The following is an 8194-nucleotide window of genomic DNA, read 5'->3' on the forward strand; positions in this document are numbered from 1 at the left end:
CTGAGTCACATCCCCAACACAACCCTTTTTTATTTTTTATCAGAGACAGGATCTCTCTAAGCTGCCTTTCTAAGATGCTGAGTCTGCCTTTGAACTTGAGAACCTCCTTCCTCAGCCTCTGGAGTCACTGGATCATGGATATGCACCACCATACAATATTACATTGTCATCATAAATTTAATGATAGCTAAAAGAGACCCAGTAGAACCAGCCTAAGGAAGAGATGCAGACTGGGCAAGGTCTAGGAACTTCCAAATGCAAAGCTCCTGTCATTTCCCAGGAGCACATTAGGCTACCTGCACACTTATGTGTGACAATACACAGAGTACTGCCAACCAGGGAGGCTCACCTGAGCATCAGGGTCCAGGGTTTTAATTGGACTTTCATTACACAGATATAGTGGATTCTATCCTTGACCCCTCAGTTGAACCCAGTCACCAGCCCCCTTCCTTTCCCTAGAGGATGGACTGATACCACATGGCTCAAAGCCCCAACCCTCGAATCATTTGGTTGGTAATTCTGGCAAGGCCAGGCTGCCACTCTGCATATCATGCATGGTCCAAGGGCTCTCTTGTTGCTCAGGAAATTCCAAGGAACCAGCAACAAGGATCGGCCAAATACTTTATTACATAGCACCCACCCTAAAACAAATCAGTCAAAAATCCTTCTTCACTTATTATTCAATTAAACATGTACCGCAGTCTGTCTGGGCCAAATAACTGGGAGGTGACAAGCAACTTGAAGGTTGAAGCGGGAACTGCTTCATTTCGGGAAAACTCAGCGGGAACTGAGTGGGAACTCAAGTAGTGGGCACCCAAGGTAGTAAGAGCCGCTTTATTGCAGAACAGCAGAGGTATACATACCTAACTGATTACACACAGCTTGACTCAATTAGCATTATCTAGATACAACAGTCAGCCAATAAGGAATCCCCACCAACTTAATGGCTCGGTGGCGTTGTCTTACAAACCACTCCTCCTGGCAAACTGCCAGGCGCCATCTTGATTTGCGGTCCCCAACAAACATGTAACAAACATGAAGATTACAGACATTCCTCAATAAACAACTGCAGTGTATCACTCCTGCTTATAGACTCCCTGTTGAGGAGACTGGAAACCAAAGTCTTTGTCTAACACAGCAGGAGTGAGCTCAGCTACAATTACTAAGGAAGAAGAGGGGGACAGGAATCTGTGCCAAATACTCCAAGACATTTGGAGGTCCCCTCGATGACCTTCTCTGGGACTTGGTTTTCTTCTCTAGAAGAGGAAGGGCTTTGCCCATGTGGAAATAAAGGCCTTTCAAATAAGAGCAGTCAGAGATGATTCAGAGGTTCCTATAACCAAGTCATCAGCCACCTCCACCTGCAGCAGACATCCAAATGCATGCAGGGAGTGAGACACCTTTACAATGAAAAAAAAAATAATAAAAGGAAGCTCAGGTGTGCCCCAGGTTGAGAGCTGTTGGCGTGGAAAACTGGGCTGACCTAGCTGGGAGCAGGACATCTCATGTGGCTGCTTCAGGGAGATATGTGACTTTCCATGGTTGGTCCTGAGTTGGTAGTGGGGGCAAAAGACAGAGGAGCTGCAGTGATTGACCAAGTTCAGGCCATGTCTGAGATGACTGCTGCACACGTCACCTTCTGGCTTCCTGGTTGCTGAAGAAGTGTGAGCCAGACCTGTGGCTCAGTGGTGTGGCCATCTTCCGCTTGTGTGCTTATGGATCCCCCTTCTGCACATTCTCTTGCTGGAGAGAGGCTGGCCAATTCAGGGACCACTAGAGATGCTATCTTCACCACGTGGGGAATGTTCCATTGTTCATGTACACCGTAGCACATGATCTTGTAATATCATCTTCATAATATCTGATAAGAAATGATAGCAGTGCAGAAGAATGGAGCAAATTATTCTCTTTAATGTGACGTCTAGCCTGTTCATTGATCCAAGTTCAGAAACAAGCGCAGATGCCACCACGTCAAGCCAATGAGAAATCCAGAGCAATGCAGCAGCCCATCACTTCCTTTGCCAATGCACAGGCACAGATCTGTATCCCAGGGAGAGCTGCTGTCAATAACTTATTCCAGAGTTAGTGATACTTTTGTTAGTGGTTCCTTGAAAGGTCCTTTGCAAGGAGGTTCAACCTTTCCCCTGTGACTCTTAATAGACAAAATCTTGTGGTTTAATGTAACAAAGAGGTCTTTAGGAAGATGCTGTGGGAAGGATCTAGACCCAAGTCCTTTGCAGTACTTTTCCATGCCTGAGAATAGCAGTGTAGATTTATCATTGGAGGCAAAACCCCTAAGTAAGTGGGCCTTACTGTACCAGTACTCAGGGGAAGAACTGATGTGTCCCAAGTGAGTGAATCTTATGGCCATAAGGAATTCTCTGAGTAAAATTTTTAGCTAGGAGTTCAAGGGTTTCTGAAAAATTTGCTCATTTTAATTTAAGAATAATGTTGGTTCTTTCAAGCTTTCTGGGAGATTATGTATGGTAAAAACAGTGTCATTTTTAAACGTGGGGTAATGCCTTATGGAGTTCTAATGATTCCTGTAAAATATGTGCCTTGATCACTTGATATGAAAGTTAGGAGCCTCAGGTTGGGGGAAAAAAAGCAAGCAGCTGCTAATGGTTGTAAGGACTGTGCATGTTTAACAAGGAAATGCTTCAGCTCATCCTGAAAACAGATATACATTGATGCATACATATTCCAACTCTTTAAGAATGGAAGCTGGGTAAGACCCACCCGAAGGTACGCAGGGTGGCCCCGGAGGCCTTGGTTCCTGGCCATGCCCCACCTTTACAGGATTTCCAGAATTATGCTGACAGGTGATCCATAATCTGAAAATAACCTGTTAAAAAGCTCCCTTTTAAAAGTTCCTTCTCCAATACTAATTTAAGATAGTGACCAAGTTGTCTGTATTATGATGGGCAACTACATGGAGAAATTTAGATAATATCCATCTGAAATAATCTGATACCAGAAAGCAGCCATTTTGGGAGCACTAGAGATTATCCAAGTGAAGGTTATAATTTTTAATATTATTCTTTTTTCAGAACCAGGGTCTTCACGTTGATAATGTGTAATACTCTCTTTGAATCACTCTAGATTTACTCTTTGGGGTCCATTTAGGAGCATAATTTTGGCTGAGGCTGCTACTTTGGCATAACTGCTTGCTAGAGCATTTCCTTTCACATCCATGGTGCCATTTCTCATTCTGACTTTGCAGGGGCCACAGCCCTGATGATAGCCGGCCCTCCAAGAAGGAAGGAAGCTGCATCTACATGTTCCTTAATTTGTTCATTTTTATGGGGGTTCTAGCAGAGGTTAGGAAACCCTCCTTGTTTTCAAAGCATCCTAAAGTCACATGATGCTGCCAAGCAAACCTACTCTCAGTGCACATGAGTTCACAAACTCTGTGTGGTAAATGCAGTGCATTTTGCCATCTGGTCTGACATCCCCTCAGGTCGACTATATTCTAAAGAGAATTCAAATTAGTGATCACGTATTCTGCTTGATAACCTCCAGTTTCAGTTCTGAGAGAGGATTCATCAACAAATAATAAGACAGGTTTCTTAATTGGAACTTCTAATAAATCCAAGTGAGCTACAGAGATTCTGTGATTAAGGAAAGACAACTGTGAGTGTCCCCTTCTGTTAAAAGCTAGAGAATGTCAGGATCCAGAGCACTAGAGTGGTAAAAAGAAATGTGAGAGGGAGAGAACAACACATGTCCTAAGAGGCTAATTAGCTAGCTGAAAGTGAAAACCTCTTTGTTCACAGATGACATGATTTTGTACGCAGAAAATCCTAAGCATCCACTAAAACCTATTAGAATACAAGAGTCCCACAACATTGCTAGAATCAAGATCAATATACAAAAATCACTACTACTTCTGTACATGCACAACGGGCAATCCAAAAATGAAATTGAGAAAACAATTCCATGTATAATGTCACCAGAAAGAACAAAATACTTAGGGATAAAATAAAAAAGGAAGTGCAACATTTATATTCTGAAAGCTAAACACACTGGTTGAAAGAAATTAAAGAAGTTATAAAAGAGAAGTGGAAAAACATCCCATGTTCATGGTCAGAAGACATGCTATTGTCAAGATGACTGATCTATACAGTAAAGCACTCTCTATCAGAATCCCAGCTGTATTATTTGTGGAAATTGACATGTTGATTCTAATATTTACATGGAATTGCTAGATATCAAGAGTAGCCAGAATAACTTTTAAAAAGAAGAACACAGTAGAAAACCCCATACTTCACAACTTTGAAACCTACTACAAAGCAACAGCAGTTAAGATAGTGTGGTACAGATGTTGTAGATCAATGGAATAGAATCGAGAGCTCAGAAGTAAACCTACATGTCTATGGATGGCTAATTTTCAACAAGTGTGACAAGACCATTCAATAGGGAAAAAATAGTCTTTCCTTTCTTCTCCTTATCTTTTTCTTTCTTTTTTCCCTTCCCTTAACCAATGATGATGGAACACTTGGAGGGCCTATGCACAAGAATAAAGTTGGACCACATCTCGCCAATATGAATACAAAATAGATTAAAGACCTAAATGTAAGAACTCTTAGAAGAAAACATGGATCAAATCTTCACGACCTCAGATTTGACAGTAAATTCTTAGACATGACACCAAATGCATAAGCAATGACAATAAAATAGAAAAACACAATTGAAACTCAAGTCTTTGTGCTTCAAAGGATACTTATTAAGAAATGGAAACAAAACCTACAGAATGGAAGAAAATAATTACAAATCATGTACCAATAAGGAACTTATATCCAAAATATTCAAAGAACCAATAAAACTGGATAATAAAAGACAACCAGATTAAAACAGCAATGCTTGAACTCCAAAACTATTGGCGAGAAATCAGAATCCTAAGCACTGCTGGTAGGACTGTAAAATATTGCAGCCACTTTGAAAAACAGTCTGGCAGAGTTACCATGTGACCTAGCAATTCTGCTCTTAGGTACATATCTAAAAGAACAAAAGCATGTTTACACGAAAGTTGTACATACGTGTATATGGCAGCATTATTTATAATGGACAAAATGCAAAAGTAACCCAAATGTACATCAACTGACGAATGGATAAGATGTAGTATATCCAAGCAAACAGAATGTTACTCAGCCATAAAATGTAAGGAAGTACAGATACCTGCGACAACATGGGTAAACCGCAACAATGTTATACTAAGTGAAAGAAGCCAGCCACAATGGACCATGTGTGACTGCATTGATAGGAATTTTCTAGAAGAGGCAAATCTATAGAGATAGAAAGTAGACTAGCTATTGCTTCAGGCTGGGGTAGCAGATGGGGATCGGGGGAGTGGCAGAGGGTATGGGGATTTCTCTTTGGAGTGATGAATGTGATCTAAAATTGACAGTGATGATGTTGCACAGCTCTGGGAATACACTAAAAATGGCTCCAGGGCCATGTGGATGGCTGACCACACAATGACAGATGAGCTCAACAGTAGTTTATAAAAGGAAGATACAGAATGTCCCACTGGGCAACATGGGGATGCATGTGGGTGCAGAGTGGACTAGCAGTGGCTGTGGGAGGCAGTTTTGTAGAAATGAGGATAAGGGGACCCCTGGCTCCTGGGGGAGGAAGTGACTAGCTTGTCTGAACCCTTCTGCAAGCCGACTTCAACCTCACACATCTTACAAAAAGAAAACAAAACAAAATAAAATGGATTACAGACTTAAGTGTAAAGCCCCAAACTACAAAACTTTTATAAATTAACAGGAGACAAGCTTTAGACCATGAATTAGGGATATGGTTCTTAGACACGACACCAGAAGCACAATGCATGAAGGGAAATTAATAAACTGGACTATCAAAATAAAAACCTGTTGCTTGGTGAATGGCCAAGTGGCCTTGCTAAAAGAATGAAAGGACAAACTGTGGATTGTGAGAAAATATTCGCAAATTATCTATTTGAAAATGGAATTGCCTAGAATAAATAAAGAAATGAACAGTAACTGAACAGTAAAAGAAATCATCAGGGTGGAGCTGTAGCTTAGTGGTTAAGCTCTTGCCTAGCATGTGTGTGGTCCTGAGTTCAACCCCCAGTACTGGGGGGAAAAGAAAGAAAAAATAAACAAACAAATAATCCAACTAGAAAATGAGCAAAACATACAAACAGACATTTCACCAAAAAGGATATGCAGATAGATGTTTAAGAAAAGAACACACACACACGGAAGGAGTTCAGTGTTATTAACTATTAGGGAAATATAAATTAAAGCCATAAGGAGATGTCACTATATACCCGCTAGAACAGCTTTTAAAATGGTGATAATACTACATGCTAGTGAGCATGCAGAGAGCATCTATCTCTTACACGTTGCTGATGGGAATATAAAATGCTAAGACCACTTTGAATAAACAGTTTGGCAGTTTTTTTGTTTGTTGTTTGGTACCAGGGATTGAACCCATGGGTATTTAACCACTGAGTCATATCCCCAGCCCTTTTTTATATTTTATTTAGAGCTAGGATCTCACCAAGTTGCTCAGGGCCTTGCTAAGTTGCTGAGCTGGCTTTGAACTCATAATCGTCCTGCCTCAGCCTCCCAAGCCACTGGGAGAACAGGCAGATGTCACGGCACCCAGCTGGCAGTTTCTTTAAAAACAGAGCATATACCGACCATACATCTAGGAATCTTAGAACTTGGCATATTCCAGAGAAATGAAATCTTATGCCCATGCAGAAATAGGTATGGGGTTGGTATACACTTCAGAGAATTGAAAGCAGGGACTCAAAGACATGCTCATACACCCATGTTCATGGCAGCATTATTCACAATAGACAAAAGGTGGAAATAACCCAATTGTCCCTTGACAAGTGACTATATAAACACCACAGGGATGGAGTTATATATAGGCAACAGCTGTATACATGACATATATATGGAGTTATATGTGTGTGCACACGCATGTGCATGCAAATGTTATTGATCTCTAAAGGTCGATTCTGCCAAATGCTACTAAAGTGAAATCAACGAGAAAAAGGAGAAATACTGTGTGACTCTACTTGTATGAGGTACTCAGAGTAGGCATACTTCTTGAGACATAAAGGGGAATGGTAGGGCTGAGAGACAGGGAGGGGGAGTTAACATTTGGTAAGTACAATTTCAGTTTTTCAAAATGTAAAGAATTTCCCCCCCAGTGCTAGGGATTGAATCCAGGGGTGATCTACCACTGAGCCGTATCACTAGCTCTTTTTATTGTTTTTATTTCAAGATGAGGTCTCATTAAGCTGCTAAGGCTGGCCTTGAATTGTGATGCTCCTGCCTTAGCTTCCTAAGCAGCTGGGATTACAGGTGTGCGCCACCACACCCAGCACAGAGGAAATGAATACTATGAACAGAAGGTGATTATGATAGCACAACAATATGAATTTATTTAATGCCAATGTTCTGCACACTTAAAATGGTTAAGATGGTAAAGTTTACATGTATTTGCTACAATTTTTAAAGTTTAAATGTCTAAAATATGTACATGAGTGTTTATGATAGCTTTGGTTGGAATAGCCCCAAACTGGGAACAAGCCAAATATGCTAGAAAGGGCAAATGGTTAAAAAAAATGGCAGTAATAATAAGTACTTAGTAATAAAAGTAAGAAACTATAAACCAACTTGAATAGACATCAACAGTCTAAAAGCCAACTCAAAACATCACACACTATGTGACTCCATTTATTTTTTTTATTTTTGTATTTGTTTCAGTTTAAACTTTAATGAAATACATATTTTATTTCAATTTCTTCTCTCTACATTTGAATGGTATCTATAAATAAATTTTATTCATCTTATATCAACACATGAATTTCTTCTTTTGTGAGTAGGATGGTAATAACTAAATGTTCTCAAGTTTACAAAATTATAGATATGAAGAATAGATTGGTGGTTGCCATCTTCCAGATGTTGGGAGGGTGGATGAGTGTCTCTACAGGTGAAAGGAGGGATCTTTGTGGAGATAGAAGTTTTGTACATCGATGGTGGTGGTGGTTACATAAGTCTACTTCTGCTACAATTGCATAGAACTCCACACACACACTTTCACAGATGAGTCCATGCAAAACTGATTAATCTGAACAAACTCAGTGGGTTACATCAATGCCAACTTCCTGGTTTTCACATTATAGTTCTGTAAAATATTACCATTT

This window comes from Ictidomys tridecemlineatus, chromosome 12 (assembly GCF_052094955.1).
Source record: "Ictidomys tridecemlineatus isolate mIctTri1 chromosome 12, mIctTri1.hap1, whole genome shotgun sequence".
Lineage (NCBI taxonomy): Eukaryota > Metazoa > Chordata > Mammalia > Rodentia > Sciuridae > Ictidomys > Ictidomys tridecemlineatus.